The following is a 19,959-nucleotide window of genomic DNA, read 5'->3' on the forward strand; positions in this document are numbered from 1 at the left end:
TGAATTGAAATCTTGATCTGTGTGGTTGCAAAGCCCACCTGTAAAACACTGCACCAAAAAAAAAAAAAAAAAGGGAGTCATTTAATCAAGATTACTAAGTAAAAATCACAAGGCATTAGCAGGTGAACTATAAATTAATAAAAAAAAAATAAGTAACCAGATACTTAATAAAAAAGAAGATAAACAATTTTATTAAGGAGAATTGGGTCTCATGGCAGCGAAGAAGTAAAATGAAGACTAAAGCCCAAGCGAGACCATCCTTCATGGCCATCTAGGATCCCGTCTCTCTGAAGCTTTCCTGCCATGCCTGCCTTAACAAGCTTCACCTGCTTTAAACTCTCTCAGAACATATCACTTATAATGTATAATTTACCACTATACCAGATAGTCCTGTGTTGTTTGCTCTCAAGTCACCTGTTTTTTCATCTAGTTCATAAATATTTTGAGATGTGACAACATGACCGATTTGGCTTAAAAAAAAAAAAAATCTTTTCTAATTGTCACATTGGGGAAACTACTTAAATACCTATTCCCAAACATATCATTTCTCTACCACTTTAGGAATGACTCTTTAGAAACAGTCTTTACAGTTGATAGCATGTGGGACATGTAACAAATCGTCTGAGGATGTATTTGATTGAGCAACCAAAGGATCAGTAGAAGATCAGCGCACCCTTCTACAATAAGGTCCTTAAAAGAGAATATTTATTGGAATACAGTAGTCTCCTCGAAGCCACGCTTTCGCATTCCACAGTTTCAATTACCTTCAGTCAACCATGGTCCAAAAATATTAAATGGAAAATCCCAGAAATAAAAAACTCATACATTTTAAATTGTGCACCATCCCACTCGGCTATGAATCATCCTTTTGTCTAGCATATCAACCCTGTGCCCTTGTGTCACTTAGTAGCCATCACTTAATAGCCATCTCGGTTATTAGATCTACTGTCAGATATTGTGTGGCACTTGTGTTCAGATAACCGTTATTTTATTTAATAATGCCCTCAAAGCACAAGAATGGTTTAAACTTTATCATAAGTATGTATGTATAGGGGGGAAAAAAACAGTGTATGTAGGGTTTGGTACTATCCATGGTTTTAGGCATTCACTGGGGGTCTTATTCCTCACAGATAAGGGATGATGACTATATATCACCTTATACATCCCTTACGTCCTTTCATTCCTCATAGCAATCTCATACATAGTAGGCTTTGGGGCTGACTCTGTCATTTGCTTGCCTGTCATCCATTGGTTCACTTCCTTCTATGCTGATGGTACCCTAATTTTATTCTGATAGCAATGCACTCAGTCTCGGTCAAGGTCTAAGTCAAGTACGAACATCCTGTCCCCTGCCTTCTGAGCCTGTCAGGGGAGAAGTTTGACTTTCTTCATTAAAAAAAAAGGGGGGGGGGTAAGTGGGTAAACATGGCTCTTCTTCCTCCTGTCACTTTCCATCTTTGGACATAGTTCTGATTTTAGAGTGGTAGCAGCAGCCATCTTGTGATAATGAGGTGACAATATGAAAATAAAAATCAACATGGTTCGATGGTTTATCTCTGTGATCTTCTTCCCCAAAACCCATAATCTAATCCCAGTCTGATCATAAGAAAAGCATTAAGCAAACCCCAGTTGAGGATCATTCTACTTGACTAGTCTTCCTGCAACTGTCAAGGTCATCAAAAACAAGGAATCTCTGAAAAACTCTCAATCAATCACATAACCAATGAATCAATCGATCATGACTATGTAATGGAATCCTAATAAAAACTCGACACCAACACTCAGTGGAGCTTCCTGGTTGGTGAACACATTCATTGGTCACCAAGAAGTTGATGTGCTTTGACACTACTCAGCTGGAGGGCATGGAAACCCTTGTATTGAGGACCCTCTCAGACCTTGAAGTATGTGTCTCTTTATTTGATTAGTCCTGATTTATAGCATTTATAATAAAACTGTAATCGTAAGTATAGTGTTTTTCAGAATTCTATGTCATTCTGGTGAACTATGAAACATGAGGGGATCGCGAGAACACCCAAATGGTCAGAATGCAAGTGGTCTGAAATGCCCTGAACTTGTGGCTGGCATCTGAAATTAGGGCATTCTTATTGAGCTCTGTAGTAGTTATCTATTCCTGTGTAATAAATTACCCCAAAACTCATTGGCTTAAAACAACAAACATTTATTATCTTAAAGTTTCTGTGTGTTAGGAATTTGAATGTAGCTTATCTGGGTGCCTCTGGCTTAGGGTGTCTCACGAGACTCCAATCAGGGTGATAGCTGTCACCTCAAGGCTTACCAAAGGGAGGCGCCACTTCCCAGCTCACTCACATGGCTATGAGCAGTCCTGAGATGCTCAATGACTGTTGGCCAGAGACATCAGTTTCTTGACCCCAGGACCTCTCCATAGGACAGCTCACAACATGGCAGCTGGCTTCGGAAAGGATGAGGAAGCAAGAGAGCAAAAAAGGGTAAGCGAGACCGAAGTCAGTCTTTGTTAATAATCTCAGAAGTGACACTTTTGCTGTGTTCTCTTTATTAGGAGCAAGTCATTAGATCCAACCCACACTCCAGTGCAGAGGATTACACAGATATAAATATTAGGAGATAACAGTCACTAGGAGTTGTTATGGATTGAATATTTGTGTCCCCTCAGAATTCATATGTTGAAGTCATACCGTGCAACGTGGTAGCATTAGGAGGTGGGGCCTTTGGGAAGTAATTAAGTTTAGATGATGTCACAGAGGTAGAGAGACCCCTTGAGCATATTAGCGCCCTTATAAAAAGAGTAAAGGACACCCGAGCTTCCCCTCTCTGCCATGTGAGAACACAGTGTGACGGCAGCCATCTGCGAGCCCTTACCAGAACCTGACCATGCTGGCACCCTGACCTCAGACTTCCCAGCCTCTAGAACTGTGAGAAATGTCTGTTGTTTAAACCACTGCATCTATCGTATTTTGTTATAGCATCCCAACCTTGTTAAGACGGATGTCATCATGAAGGCAGTCTAATGCATTCTCCAGTCAAATCACGGCATGATCCTCGACCTTTCTCTCCCTCCTTCCCCACCGTGCCTCAATCTCACTTATGTTCCGTGGGATCTACCTCTGTAATGTGCTTCTTAGCCAGACCTTTAATGCCCTCTTAAGCTATTCCAATTTTATCTCTCCAATCTTATTTCCCATTCTTCTTTTCCACATGCCTGATATTATAGTCAACCCTAATACCCCACACTTTTTGGCCTTCTCCCTTTTGCTGTTCCCTCCCATGGCGATGCATGTCCAGATCTTACCCACCTTCAATAATGCTGTGTAATCACTTTTACACACAGTATCTGCCTCAACTCAAAGATTTTAAGACATCATATTAACCCATTTTATAAATAAGTTTCAGAAAATAATAGCTACTGACACTTGCTGAGCACTTAGTTTGTGGCAGGCACTGGACTAATGATTTCCCATACTTCACCCAGTTAAATCTTCATGACAGCCCTATGACTTGAGCATTAACTTCCCCATTCATAGTTGGGGAGATACCAAGACCTAAAAATGACTTGCCCAAGATCACGTGGCTGGTAAACGGACCTATGGTTCAAACAAATCACTGTCTCAGTATCCTTGTGACTAACCTTCATACCACACTGCCTTTAGAGGGGTTATATCACTTGTCCAAGGTTACACTAAGTGACAGAGTGGAATTAGGCCTGGAGACCTCTGACCCTTTCCACCACACATTACCTCCCTGTTCTAGTGTCACCTCAAGAAAGCCTTTCTAAGCCCCAAAAGGAAGCAAATGCTTACTTCATGAGACCACAAGATCACTTGGGTTCTTATAAATGTGTACCTTTTTAAACTGTAGTAAGATATTTATAACTTATCATACATAACTGCATTTAAATGTATAGTTCAGGTGCATTAAGCACATTCACACTGGTGTGCAAACATCATTGCCATCCACTCCAGAACTTTTTTCATCTTCCAAAATGGAAACTGTCCCCATTAAATTACAACTCCCCATTTCTCCCTCCTCCAGCCCCTGGCAACCACCATGCTGTTATCTGTGTCTGGGAATTTGACTACTAGGTACCTCATATAAGCAGAATCCCACAGCACTTATCTTTACATGACTGGCTTTTTTCACTTAGCGTGAAAGTTCATCCATGCTGTAGAATAGATCAGAATTTCCTTTTTAAAGCTGAATAATATTCCATGATATTCATGTACTACAACATTTTGTTTATTCATTCACTCATTAATGGACACAAGGTTGCTTCCATATTTTAGCTATTGTGAGTAATACTGCTATAAACGTGAGTGTTCAAGTATTTGAGTTCTTGCTTTCAATTCTTTTGGTTATATACCCAGAAGTAGAATTGTTGGATCATATGGTAATTTATTTTTAATTTTTTCAGAAACTGCCATAACTGTTTTTCATGAAGGCTGGTCCATTTTATATTACACCAAAAGTGCATAAGGGTAAATGTGTATCTTTTAATATAGCTTCTAGATACATATCTTATATACTCTGCTCCTTGAAAAAATGGTCTTTTTTTTTTTCTGGTGACTTTGGTTAACAAAATCCAGTAAGTTTCAAGTGTACAATTCAACAGTAAGTTGTATATATATTGCATTGTATGTTTACCACTCATAGTTAGATTTCTTTCTGTCACCATATATTTGACCCCTTTTGGTTTGCTAGTATCTTATTTAGGATTTTTGCATATGTGTTCATGAGATATATTGGTCCGAAGTTTTCTTTTTGTGTATCTGTTATCTTTACCAGGTTTAGGTATCAGGGCCTCATAAAATGAGTTAGGAAGTATTGCCTCCTCTTCAATTTTTTGGAAAAGGTCTTTCAACATCCAACGTTAAATCCCGAACGACACCTTTCATATAATTGATACTTAGAAAATATTTTGTTAAATAAATGCATAAATAGGGTATCAAAAAATCACTATCTTGAAACAAATGAATCTGCTATTATTTGAAATCTACTAAACACTTCAGACAAGATCCAAATAGCTGCAGAACGGTGTATCTAGAGATATATATTTTTTAAGCTGGTGTATAAATCCAGAGCTTCATTTCTTAAAAACAAGTGGTCTCACAGTATATTTCTTTCTCTCTCACCAGCTTCTTGTCAACACTAGGTTCATCTCCTAGTCCTGTTTTTTTTTTCTAGGCTTACAACAAAACTGATTTAAAGTAAGAGTTTCTTTAAGAATTATGCTACAATATGCCAATATGAAAATAAATTTTCTAAAATTATTTTTCTCACCCATAACAGGGCCATCAGAGATTTTCTGGTGATATTATTTCCTAAGAACTTATGCACAGGTTATAAACGTCCTTCCGTCAAAAGCGACTACATGATACTTTTGATTATCTTTTGTTTTGAATTTCTAGGTAAGATTTTAATGTAACAACAATTAAAATGGACTCAAAAGGCCTTTTATTTTATTATTATAATTAATAACTTTGTATTACAAGGGAAAGTACCATTCAGGTATATACTTAAGATTTTATTTTTTAGAAATAACCTCATGGGATATTTTCCTTATGATGTTCTTCCTTCTGTGTTAATACTTATTCACATAATAAGGTAGAAAGAGGAGAGGAGGTGAAATAAGTAGATGATGCTTCACAAAACCAGCAGCTAGATTGGCAGGCAAAGAGATTAGGTATTTGCCAAAACTTCAATTTTATAATCTCTGGGAATTTTGGTCATTTGTAATTATGCAGAGCTAAAAATCACGTCTTAGATAGTTGCCCAGCATAAGACCCCATTTCCTCTTGAACTTCACACTTACCTCATGAGCCCCCATAGCCATTTTTTCCCCACCACACAGCCCAACCCTCCTAGCCTTAGCTTATTTGATCAGGAATGAGCAACTTGACCAGGGCTCAACCAGTCCCTCTTCTGGGGACTTGCTCGTGCACCGGGAAGATAATGATTTGTTTGCTGGCTGTGTGAATTGAGGACATATAACTCACAGGCTTCTGGGTCAGTCATGTTTAGTTAACTGCACAGGGAGAAGCAGAGAAAGCCACTTGTAAACAGAATACTCACGAAAGAAGAAATAGTGCAATCTGAAAAGGGGTGAGGGTGGGCAGATAGCTGGACAGCTCCATGGGTGCTGAAGACTTTCCAATTTCTGGTTATTGTGGTGTCTGGGAGTCACTCTAGAGACCCTCAGTCTTGACTGGGCCACCCACCACTACCTGGTTCCTAGTAAATGACTTAATTGTCAATCATGCGTACATCTGTGACAGGGAAGAGACTCAAGTTCAAGGATGAAGATAGGTGGAGAGTGATCAGGGAGGTTCTGGGGAACCTGGGTGAGAAGAACTGGGAAAAGGCAGAGGCAGAGGTACCATGGAGAGAGCTAAAGGACTGAGGAGAGGGTAACAACTGTACACATATCGAACCTATGGAGCCTGCAGCATGACCAGGAGCCATGTCCAGTGGACAATGGTAGATCTAAAGCTCAGGAGAGAAGTCTAGACTAGAACGAGAGATTTAAGAATTATTAACATCTCGATAGTATTAGTAGTCATGACAGTGAATGAGATCACATAGGGAAAGTGTGCGAAGTGAGAAAAAATGAGGGTCCATGAAAACACCAATAATTAAGGGACAGATGAAGAAAAAAGGAGCCTAAAAGGAGACTTTGGGGTGGGAGAAAGAGTAAGAAAGCACAGCAGCACAGAATCCAGGAGTGTCTGAAGAAGAGAGAGGTAAGTGAGGTACAGTCTAAGAGGTGTGTGCTAGATTTATGGCAATGTGAGCGTTGGCACCCCAGTGAGAACCACGGTGGTGGAGTTGGGTGTGTGTGGCTGAGCGTGATAGAGTCGACAACAGAATGAATGGCAGAGAAGACTGCAGAATGGGGGCAGACAGCTCCCTGGAGGAATCTAGCTGTCAAGCAGAGGAGAGAAAGAGGTCAGGAGCCGAAAGGCAATATGGGATTGGGGCACCTAGGGGATCTGAGAGACATCTGAGAATGTTTAGATGCCTCACAAAGAGAAGCAGGGAGGTGGTCTCCTGATAAATGAGATTCTGAAAAAGTAGAGAGCATGAGATCCATGCCTGGGGAGATGCTGCCCTTGGTAGCAATTCCTATGGGAGAGAGGGGAAGAAAGCAGGAAGGACCAGAGAGGGACGTTGAGCTTCGATGTAGAACTAATGACAGCCTCAGATGACCCCACGGGGAACTTTGAAACTTGAATGGCCTTTCAGAGTTCTCTCACATTGGGCCAAGAGGTTGGGCATTTATCACTCATAGGATGCCAGTAGCCCTGCCAAGGAGGAACATGACCTTGGGCAAGATAGCGCTCCTTAGCTGAGACAAACCCTAAAGGGACCTGACAGCTAAAGGCTGCCTCTGGATGGCACTCGCAGCAACCAGGGGCCACAAACCCCTCAGAGAAGGTGGTTCTAGGGGAACAACCCAGGGTGTTCCACATTCTCCTCCTTTGTCAAAAAAATAAATAAATAAGGTTTAAGCTCCTTGGTCCCATGTTCAACTCTTTCTGTCTCCTGGCCTCTGCCACCGCTCTAGGCTGCTCTCCTACCTTCTACTGCAACCCTACTCCTTACTCTTTAATCCCTTTATGCCTTTTTACCCCTTGGGTCTGAAATGATCCTGATCTTATTCTATTTCTCCTTCAAAATCCTTCTCAGATATTGCTATTTCAGGAAATGCTTCTCTGATTCTCCCAGATAAGAGTAAATCTCTCCCTTGTCTCTTCTACCTTGTATGTATTTCTACTTTTGCAATTAATCATCCTGTGTTGTGAGTTATCTCTCTCCTCGACCAGGCTGTGAGCTCTGAGACAGGGATGCTGTAAATGATCTCGGTGTCCCCAGCCCCATGTGCTGGGGATAGAGGAAGAACTGTGTTATCATTAGTTAAATTAATATGTGAATTAACTTATGAATAGATGAATAAATTAATGAATTGGCAGAGCTTGGGCTCAGTGGGCTGACTAGTCTGGAGGCTGGTGCCAAGGAGGGTCAGAAGCCATCTGAACAATAATGTCCAAGGGGCAAGGTGAGCCCCTGTCCAGCCCATCTTGTGTTGATAGCCAAGGGGTCCTCTCTGGTGAGTGGAGGCAATAGAATTTCTGGGAAGCAGTGATCCACAAAAGGAGGCAGCATTTCCATTCCAAGGAGAAAGGGTACAGGGGAAGAATCAGTATGGGAAGATAATTCTGTCTCAGTGGAAGTAAGGCTTCAGCTATTGATCAATGAGTACAAAGACAGATTCTAGCCATATGGGCCTTGGAGTAGTCTAAGGCTGGCTGAGTGTGGGGCTCGGGTCAGAGCCCTGGGCTAAGGGTATAATCTGGTCCTTGTGGGGTTAGGAAGGAAAGATAACAGCAGAAGGACAGACAGGTCCAGGCCTCCCCCAGGCCCACTGTGTGCTGGGCTCAGCGAGAAGATAAATCCTCGATTCATTAGCTCTATTTGGGTCTGGGTCTGGGTACTTCTGAACCTGCTCAGGATGGAGTTTTGTTACATGGGGTGACAGTTTCTTTCTTCTCCACTTCCATCCACAAATACTTGTCATCAAACGTTTTCATATTTAATCCTCATATTCCCCTTTAACATTGATGTATGTATTTTTTTTTAATTTATTAAACACTGATGTAGAACTGACTATGTGTCAGGCACTGTTCTTTCATTTTACAAATACTGACACATTCGATGTTCATAACATCCCTGTGAGGTCAATAGGTACCTTTATCTGGCTTTATAGTTGTGATAAAGATATAGATGCACAGGGATTGGGGTTACACAGGTAGTGGGCAAAGGATTGCATGTTACACAACACAGAGGTTCATTCATTCATCAAGTAGTTATTGATTGCTTCCCTCGGACAAGGCCCTGCACTGGGCAGTAAGGTATAGTGCCAGATAAGACAGAAGTCCCCACCTTTAAGATGCTCACACTGTTGGGTCCTGAGTTTCATCCTGCTAAGGCTTGGTGATTCTCCATGGATGCTTCCTGCTAATCTGTCTGGAAACTCTTCAGTTTTAAGTCACCTGAAAGGTAGAGATCTAGTCCTCGAGCCCTCTCATCTGCTTCGCTGGCAGGTACTTGGCTTGTCTCTACCCAATGGGATCTAGTAGTAAGAAAATAGAGCTGCATTCCTAGAAGTGAGTGGACTACTTGATTTCCAGCCCTATCTTCCTGCCTTCGTCCATACTGTCTCCTCCACCTGGGATGCTGTGGACAGCAACTCCTTGCCACCAACTTGGACAGTAGAAGCTCCCAAAACAGCTTCTTTGATTGTCCTGAGCCCCATTATGACAACACACTTAGAGAATGTCCTCACTAAGGACATTATCTTATTTAAATCTCTCAACAATCCTATGAGAAAGATCTTATTATCTCCATATTACAGATAAGAAAACCTTCCACAGAATGAGAGACACTTCCCAAGGTCACCCAGCTAGTAAATAGTAGAACTGGGATTTGAACCCATGTCTCTCTGACTCTAAAGAACAAGCTGGGTTTTTTTTTTCTTTTTTTCCATACTCTTTATTTTATTGCATTAGAAATTTATTTCCTCCCCATCTACAGAATATAAAACCTATCCTCACAATGAATTATGCTTCTCTGCTCTCATTTTTTCACTCAAAAATTAATGGCCACTTCCTGAAAAAAACTGAAATAAATCCGGAGGCCCACACCCTCAACCGGGGCACCGCGGTGTTGCTACTTCAGCTTTTGTTTCTGGAATCCTTGGAAATCGAGTGTACATTCCACAGTTATTCAGCCGCTTACGGTCCTCAGTTGTTTCATGTGTGAATTTCTTGTTTGCTCAGCTTGATTTTTATCCCCTGTGATGCACACAGTAAATGCATAATAAATGTTTGTTGAATGAATGGATTTTACATGTATCTTGCTGAAATATATGCAGCTCTGTTTGATTCACTAGAATGGCATACCCAAACAAGAAATAATTTTTCTTAATGTGTCCCTTATAAATTGAACCCTACCATGTTTGATTAATTCCACATCATGCATTTTTATTGCACCAATCACTCTGGTATCAGGTCATATTTATTTTAAAAACAGATTCACAAAGAGTGCAGGGCTGGAGTGACAGTGTAAATATGTTAATAATAAAAATAATACTAAAGCTATTTTACTGGAAACTCTCGTATGCTAATGATGAGTAAGTGCATTCTACGGAAATATGTTTGATTTACAATGCAATTAATTTCAAAATGAATCAGATCCTATACCATATCTTGTATACTTAGATAACGACGACTAAAAATGAATATTCAGGTCATAAAATCAGAGAAACAAAAATCACCTTAAAGACCTTTAGCACTTTTAGTTAGAACAATAGCCCGGTCACTGAAAATGGTGCCATTGTCGGATCAAATGCGTCCAGATTAGGAAGATCCTCCGGGCAGCCGCGGAGATTTTGCACTGAGCAGAGCTCGCGCGCACCCTGTACAGCCCTCACGATGCGAAGCGTCACATATTATCCAGAGACGCAAGAGCCCTGGCACCTTCAATCACGCAATGAAAGGCTTTGGGGGCTTCTTGTTCAAGAGGAAGCAAAGTCTTTCATGTCAACTCGCATTGTGGGACATGTGCGCATTTCCATAGTTAGGGATTTGGCCCCGTTTTAGGATCCAGCTAAAAAAGCAAATGCATTCTCCTACCCTATTCAAACGGCAAGAAATAAGAAATGTGTTTCATTTGGTATCTTATCACTCAATTCAGACGTTCTAAGAAAGCGTGCATTCTTATGCACACTTTGGGGAAAGATGCTCATTTTTGTAATAGGATTTATAAAGTTGACTCTGCCCGCTTTGTATCCGAGAGGGTAAGAAGCAGATGCTGCCTAGCGATCACGCACCACGGGGATCTTCACAGCAGTGCAAAATGGTTGCGATTTTCCCTCATTTATTGAGGACAGATCTGCTGTGCTGTAGCAGACACCAGACTTGTAGCTAAAACTATTTGGCTTATTAACAAAATCTTATGTATAACTTTGATTTAAAAAATAACATTTTCATTACAAAAAAAAAAAAAAAAAAAGGAGATGCTGGCATCAGATGGTGCATTTTCATGTTCCTCTGGCAGTAATTATGCATCTTAAAAGAAATATTGTAGAATGAATTATCACAACTTTCATTTTTAAAAAACCCACAACCCAAAACAAATAGAGACTAAACGGGACCTTTAAAAAATTTTGTGGCTTCGTAGCCAAATTATATCCCCCTGAGGACCAGAATTAGGGAGAAGTAACAGAAATACAACATAAGAGCTTTTTGTTTTAGGCCTTTTAGTATTAGTTTACCTCTACTCTCCAGGCACAATTACTTTGAGAAAAATAAAATTTTAATTTAGGAATAAGATAATAAAGTAATGTGTATCAAATGAGAAAAAATTGAAACAAAATAAAATATAGCCTTGGAAAACTTGTTAGTGACTTAAGTGTTTTGTGGTTTACCACCAACACCTTCTAGTTAGAAACCACTTTACTCTGGGGATTCTGTTAAGGACCTAAAAAGGGGGAGGGGGAGATGACTATTTCCACTCAAAAAGTCTGTCTTTTTAGGGGATGTTTAATATGCAGTGCTTAGCATAACTTCTTGTTGTTTAACCTTCTTTCTCAGCTGGCCTTCACAAGGTCTTCAAATAGGACAGTCAGGTGTGTATTGTGGTTAAGAGGTGGAGCTTTGGGCACACCTGAGTTTAAATCCCTGCTCTGCAGGTGACCTCGACCAATTTACTTCACTTCTCTAAGCCTCAGTTCCTCATCTCTGAAAAGTGGGTACAATTATAGTAGCTACTGTTTAGGATTAGCGTTAGCATGACAGGAGATGATGCATGCAAAAAAATGATTTAAGTATTCCATAAAAGCAAGGGTGAAATTCTAAGCCAAATGTTAAACTCCTATTCTGTTTTTATAGCATCTTGTATGCAGCAAATCTAAACCGCACTATTTTCTTGGTGATAATGAAGTTCCAATTCTTTATGCCCTTTCTCCCTTCCAGAGTGTCCTCTGCAGGCATTGTTTCCTTTGTCCTCTAAGCAGCATGCTTCTTCCATGCTGCCTTCTGGCTTCTGAAAGGTAATTTGCGATGGCCTGCCTGACCAATGTTTCACCCAGAATTGAAAACATGGAAGAATTAACATTAAATGTGTTCGTGCTTTTTCTGTTTTTAGTGACCTCGCCACTTCAGAGAACCAACTTGCTTTTCCCAATGTGGGTCAAAACATTAAACTGAATTGTCCTGAGGTTGTCACAGCTGAGTTGTCTGATTTCCTCACTCTCATCCCCACCAGGAAGGAGGGGCAGGCCAGGCTGGGGCGAAGCCTGTGGGGCTGTGGTGGGGCTCTGGCTAGGGCTGGGTTTTTATGTGTGAAGTTGGAGGGCAGAGGGAGACTAGAAGAGTGAGCCTAAAAGGGGTTGTCATTTGAAGGGGCTTGCCAGAAGTCAGGAGGAAAAAAGCAGAGGAGAAAGAGCAAACAGGAAAGACGGGTCTGCCTTGGGGACAGTGACACTGAACATGCTTGCCAATCTCCGCTTGCGCAGCACCAGCTGGAGGGAAGGTAATGTTTATTTAGAGAGTTTGAGAGTGGGGAGACAGGATTAAACCGCTGCCACATCAGCGCATGCAAAAAAAGTTAACTTCAACAGCAGAGCGGTGGTTAAGAGCCCACGCTAAGAGGGTTCAAATCCAGCTCCGCCCTTACCAGCCATGAATTGAGGCAGATTGCTACCCTACTCCAAACCTCAGCTTCCTCATCTGCAAGATGGGAATCATTAGAATACTTACCTTCTAGAGCAATAATAAGAATTCAAAGACATCATACCTAAAAAGTACTTCACTAAGGATTTATCATTCTCCAGGCAGCTACATTTCCGCTCAAATGTCACCAGTAAGCCACCTCTGACCAACTTACCTACGTCAAAATGTAACTCATCCCAGCACTTCCTGTTTTATTTTTTTCCATAGTTCATACTACTGACTTATTTTAGGTATTACTTACATTTTTTTTTTCAATACTGGCATTCTCCCTGCATTACAATGTAAGTTCCAGGAGTTTTGTTTGTTTTGTTCACCGATTCCATCCCTAGCACCTAGACACCATGCCTGGCCAGGCACTCGATAAATTTGGTTGGCTAAATAAGTAATGGCCAACATTAGTATTACCATTCTTGAATCGGAAACTCTTGTCAATCCCTTAAGTCAGGAAGCAGGGGAAGGCAAATATGAAAAACTCTAGGTTGCTAATCATTTGTAAAACTTTCACTGGGTTCTAGGTGAAGCTTTCATAGTAGGTTTTTCACATCAATCATGGAAAACATTCTGGAATCTTTAGAGCAAAGGTTAAAAAGAATGGACAGAAGCCATGACCATCTGAGATCTGAGCTAGGAAAGAGACTGGGTCATATTGCTGACCCTGAGAGGGGAGCCTAAGGCACAAAGTCTGGGATCCATATTGGGGAGTTGGGAACTGTTTGTGTGACTAAAGAAGACAGGTTTTCATTTTGAAAGTTTATTTATGTTCTTACCTGTTTTATGTTTATGCAAGTATATATTGACCTATGTCCTCTCTGAAGTAATTCTTAACTACAGAGATAAAGTCCAAGTCCTTAACCATACATCTGTACCCCTGGTCCCTCCCTAGGGACAGTACTATAGTTCTTTGTCAATGTCTACGGGCCTCTGCCAAAGCATTGGTAGAGTGTGTATGTACAGATTTATGCATACATGTGTGTATTTTTATTAAATGCTGTCATACTCTATATGTTACTTTTCAAATTCCTTTTATCATCCTGTAATATGTTTTCTATCCCTCTGTGTAACATCTTAGAGATCCAACTCAGTTTTTAATGGCAGCAGAAGCTTTTAAGTTAATGATAAGCAATTTTTAAAATAATGTTAAATATAATTTGTTTTTTAGAACAGTTTTATATTTACGGAAAAATTGAGAAGATAGTACAGGGCGTCCCCATATGCCCTGCACCCAGCAACCCCTATTATTAACATCTTACATTACTACAGTACATTTGTTATAATTAATGAAATGACTAAATTTGAGGTGAGTTCATTAGTAAATGGTTTCGTTTATTAGCTAAAGTCTATAGTTTATTCAGATTTCCTTGACTTAACACCTTTTTCTGTTCCAGGATCCTACCCGGGACACCGCGTACATTTGATAGTCCTGTCCCCTTAGCTTCCTCTTCACTGAGACAGTTTCTCAGAATTCCGGGTTCTTGATGACCTTAACGTTTTGAGGAGTGCCGATCAAGTCTTCTGGAGGACGCCCCTCAATTGAGATCTATCTGATGTTCTCCTCACAGTTAGGTTGGGTTAGGGGTTTGGGGAGGAAGACCACAGGGGTACAGTGCCATTTTCATCACATCATATCATACTAGCAACATGATTTATTACAGTCGATATTATTCTTCATCACGTGGCTGAGGTAGCAGATATTTATTTTATACGTTGAGTTATAATCCAATACTACTCTATTTTGTTGCTCAAATTTTTCAGCTTTGGCCACTGCCATTTCATTGGCTACAGTGTCCCTTTAATGTACCCCCCATCAATATAGATTTGTTTGTTTTTTTTTCAACTCCTTTCTTACTTTCTAGCAGTACAAGATGCTTCCGGTTTATCTTGTACATTTCCTGCCCCAGCTCTAGAATCAGATATTTCTCCAAGGAGCCCTGGTTCCTTTAATTGGAGAAATGGTACAAGAAACCAAGATCTTGGCACTATGGCAAGCAAGTTTATTTTTCAAAAAAAAAAAAAAAAAAGTCTATGAATTTTCTTTTTTATCCAAAATGAAAATTACTGCATTCAAAATCACTATTATTGGGTCTGAAAGACAAATATATATTTCAAAAAACTTATCTACTTTATTGAGAAAAAATATTCAGTATAAATATTTGAGCAGATTTTTCATCTTTTGCAGCGTTCATATTTAAAACATTTTAGAATTCATGAAATGGCATCTCATGACCCTGCCAGGAAAATTTATAATTTTTACCTTATGAATGGGGAAACTGAGGCAGAGAGCAGTACTGTGACTCTACCAGAGTCACAGCTGAACTGAAGCTAGACTTAATTTATTCTCTTCAAAAGCAACATTTTGTGCTGAGATTTTGGCAAAAAAACTGGGAAATATAAAGATAAATAACTTACAGTTCCCTCCTCCCCGCCCCCTTAGTTCCTAGAACCTCTTTCTCCCGTACAATCCTCAGCTTTTGATGGAAATTGAACACTCTCTTCAGTGCTCGGATAGAACAGTTTCTCCCAGGTGAAGCAGGTTCTGAGACTTCCACCTTCAATCTTCCCCCTCATTACCAGTATCACACAATGGAAAAGTGGAAGTTCATTCATAGCCTGTTTCCTAAAACCAGACCAGGGGCTCAAACTCAAGAACCATAGGGCCAGGGAGGTCTTGCAAATGAGTGCAGCAAGCTACAGGGCAAGTGCCCTGATGAATGGTGCCTGCCACCTGGCCTTCATCACATTCACCATCCAGTAGGTGGGCAGCTACTACTCACCTGGTTGTTAATAAGTAGGCTGTGGATCCAATGTTGCCACATCTTTCCAATTTTTTCCAGAGAAGCTGAGAAAGTTCTCAGGAAGCCAACACTATGTGGACTGGTTTCAGCTTTCAGGTTATCTGTGTTTTTGTTGTTTTGTTTTTGTTTTTTGCTTTTACTTCTGAGCTAGTATTTGTTCATCATTGTTCTAAGCTCTATTTTTGCTGTCATTTGGGTGACAGCATTTACACATTCTTTCAACAACTACTTACCTCATTTAGTTTTCATTCAGGAAATATTTATTGAGCACATGTTACAATTATTTTGGACCATCAATGAAGAAATTAATCTAACTAGAGTCACACAACTTGTGTGGAAGCGTGTGTTAGTCTAAGACAGATTATCAAATGACAATCCTTATTCACTGTCATACAAATATTTAATGAACAAATACTATTTGTTCCTATTATGCCAGTCATCAGGGATGCTCTGATGACTGAAATATGCCTCTGCCTCGGGTTACTTCTAGTTTAGTAAATCATCTCTCAATGAGGTGGGTGAAGTGGGAAGGCGATGGAATCGCAGAAAATATTCGAAAAAACAAAAATGAAAAATACCTTTTGGAAACTCTTCGAGTGACATCTCCTTAGAGCGAGGCCAACTTTTGCTTTCCTGGCTTGTGTAAATTCCAGCACAGGTCACATGCACATGTGAGGTCTTAATAAATGCTCTCTGAAGTGATGATAATGAATTAAGATATGGAAAACCTGAAACCGTTCCCTAGGAGTGTGGCTCAAGGAGTGGAGTGCTTTAGAAAGAGTCCCTGTGAGGAAAGGCTAAAGGAATTGGGGTTACTAATACTGTATCATGGAGAAAAGAAGGTTAAGGAGAATTTAATAGCCATCTTCAAATATCTAAAGGGATATTGCTCGTGTGTTTTCAACAGCAGTTCTTGTCTACTAAGGACAGGACGTGAGGGAATTATCTTAAATGGGAGCAGGAGGGACTTAGATTAGATATCGATGGGGGGAGGGGCACTCAGCTGCAAGGATTGTGAGACGCTGGATGGCAACGTGATTTAGAGAAAGGACATAGTTATTGCAGGAACAGGGGCTGCCAATTATTACTGGGGGGAGTGTAGAGCTTGGGGCTTCCAAGTCGGCCAGTTACTAGTTGCCTGATCTTGAGCAAGGGACCTCACCTTTTTTGAGGCTGTTTCCTTATTTGTCAAATGTGGATAATAACGATCAATATCTATTTACCGGATTGTTGTGAGAATTAAATTAGATTGGGTGTATAAAGCCATTAGGCATATCTGTGCCAGGTACAGAATAATGCTTAATTAATGATGGATGCCATTCATTGCTATTAATCAACTATGGTCCTACCTGGAGAAACAAAACACTCTATATATAAACATAGTTCCCTTTTCAGAGGCATCAAACAAACAAATATTGCTGTGTATTGTGGCACTTAACAGTCTCATTGAAAATACATGATGTGAACACTCAAAATAAATATAAGATTAAAATAATAGAATTAGTAAAGCGAAGTGGTAATAAAGCATGGAGTCAGTATAATACATGAGCACTGAGAACAGTGCCTGCACCTAGGAATTGTTTGCCTTTGATACAGCAGTGCAAGCTAAGGTCAATTTTTAAGCGAAAATTTCAAAAAATACTTATAAGGATGCTCAGCTGGGTGAATTGCTCCAAATTATTGTGGTCCAAGCAAACAGGTGGATAAGAATTGAATACACTAACCTGTAATTGCACCTGATCAGAACGATCTTGGTTGTCTCCGTCAATGGTCAGTTATTCACTATTTGGATGTCCTAAGCCTTTATTCCTAAAACATTTGCATGTACTACTTCAAATACCTTACTTGTCAGCTTAGAAGAAAGACAATTATTTGTTTGTCTTATTTTGAATACAGCCAAGAAACGGTCCTCTACATTGTGATTGTATTCTATAAACTTTACTTCATAGCAATTATAACTCTGCAGCACATGTAACTTACTAATATTTATTGAAATATTTTTAGCTGCAAAAATATTTTATGTTCACTATTATTTATTAATGCCCTGTTTTAAAATATTACACATAAAATTTATTCCAGTGCACATTAGTAAATAAATTATGCTTGTAATTTCTAATGCATTTTTAATTATAAATTTATCCACGTCTACCTTTATTTATGATAGTGGTGTCTCACTGTTGAACATACTGTATATTAATGGAGACACTGTTAATTATGCATTCTTAGAAGTTGCATTCGACAAAACATACGAGTCTGGTTTTTTACATCCTAAGTCCAGTTAACATCAATTAATTTAGGAGTCGGCACACACAGTACTAGCTACCTTTAAAACAAAATAAGATACTATTAGAAGGTGGTTATAGGGCCTGGATTTGGGGAAGAGATACCAAATAATACCAGGCAGAAGTTCCTTTTCACCCTAAGTGTCTAAAAAGGGGACACTTACCAGACTATTCAGCACAAAAACAACAGAACAAAGCTCAGTGAATCTCTGCCAAGACCCCAGAACTGATGAGTATTTAAATAATATCTGCAAAGTGTTATGTTTAAGATTTTCTGGTTGGTTAATTTTGTGCTTGCCTTCCACCCACCAAACTCACCTCATTATAAGCAACACATTTGCTTTAAAAAATTCTTCACATTGAAATGTTATTTTATAATATCTTTTATGAAAAGATATTATAATGCTTTGAAATTATACACTTCTTAGGGGCTTCTTTAAAATAGTTTAAATGGATTTTTGACACCTGATATACTATTGCTCTGAAAATACTTTGTACCATAGGAGTATAAATGCCTACGTTTTCCCTGTGGGAGGGAAAAAATATATTTCAAATGGAGAGGAAACCAAAATTGGGAAAATAGCAGGGAAACGTATTCACACATATAAAATATTAAGAACACACATTTGCGGAGAAACTCAGAGGTGCCTCCACTTTCCCACAGCTCTGGCAGGGCTTGAAAGAGGGTTACTTTCATCTTATTATGTTTACTCTCAGCTTGTTATCATAGATTTCACAAAGTGATATTTTCCACATGCGAATTCAGCTCATACAAAATAAGATTTTCAATTGCTTCATTTCAAGTGCACGTTTTGAGCACCTTTTCATTTAACATGCATTTTACCAAGCGTTTATGGTGTTTTAAGCTTTTGGCATATAAAAAGAAATAAAAGTCATCCTTTTCCTTATATATTGTCAGGGAAACCGATGTGTATTGCAAGAACAGCAGAAATTGTGAGAAATGCTGAACACAGAGAACGAAGCTCTTCAAGTGGCCTGTTAGGAAGAGGTGATCTCGGAAGGCTTCCTGGAGAAAGCGATAATAGATTGGGTCTTCAAGAATGACAAGAATATATTTAGAAACAGTTAAAATGCTGTATATATGTATATACATATAGACATAAAATAAAAATATTTTTAAAAGCACATTGGGGCTTATTCTTTTAGAATATTGCCACTATGTTCTGTAGACACCTAAAATAGCCACTGGAGAGGTAACAAGAAGAAAAACCAAGGTGCCCTTGCCAACATCTTCAGGCATCTTAGACCACCCAACCGTACTAGCTGCCATCTGACTGAAAGGCAAGACTGGCAGAAGAACCACCCAGAAGATCCACAGAATCTTGAGAAGTAATAAATAGTGGTTATTTTAAGCCACTAAAGAAGAAGTTGAAGAAAGGAATAGGAATTTATGGAGTGAAGAGGTAAGGGGCAATTTAGGTAGAGCAGGAATTGAGGAAAGCGAATGCATAAAGGACCCCGACTCTTGCTGCCCGTCTTGTGCCAGGCCATGTTCTAAGTGGTCTCCATGCATTATCTCACTGAATCCTCACAACAACCTAGATGAGGAAACAAAGGTGTAGAGAAGGCAAATCACTTGTCAAAGGCCACACAGCTGGGAGGTGTCCTCGAACCTCAGCTCATTGCCCCTGTTCTAGTACTGGAGACCAGAGGAAAAGACACCTCCATCCCTTTCCATAGCTACCTTTCCAAATTGGGGCTGAAGTCTGTGAAACCTGATTGTCATAGGTATTCTGAGGTATTAATCCCTCTGCCCCCATGTCTGCTGGAGTCCCCCAGTCAGCCCCTGGCCCAATACTGTCAAAGTGCCATAAAAACATAATTGTTCTCTGTGTGTCAGCTGTCACAGTCCTACTCCCATGCACTCCTGGGTTGAGAGACAGTTCAATGTATGCTTTGCTTTTTAATGTCATCTGAGACAAATCCTACTCCCTGGAGGCTAATCCATGCAGTTGGCCTGTCCTCTCTCCTCATCTACCTACCACTCTCAGTTGCAGAATGGCTTAGGAAGCACCTCGGTTTCTTATTCACCCCATCTCCATCCATCATCCTGGGAGCTTTTGAGGTCCACGTGGCATC

Source organism: Rousettus aegyptiacus, unplaced genomic scaffold (genome assembly GCF_014176215.1).
Source record: "Rousettus aegyptiacus isolate mRouAeg1 unplaced genomic scaffold, mRouAeg1.p scaffold_m13_p_3, whole genome shotgun sequence".
NCBI classification, from domain to species: domain Eukaryota; kingdom Metazoa; phylum Chordata; class Mammalia; order Chiroptera; family Pteropodidae; genus Rousettus; species Rousettus aegyptiacus.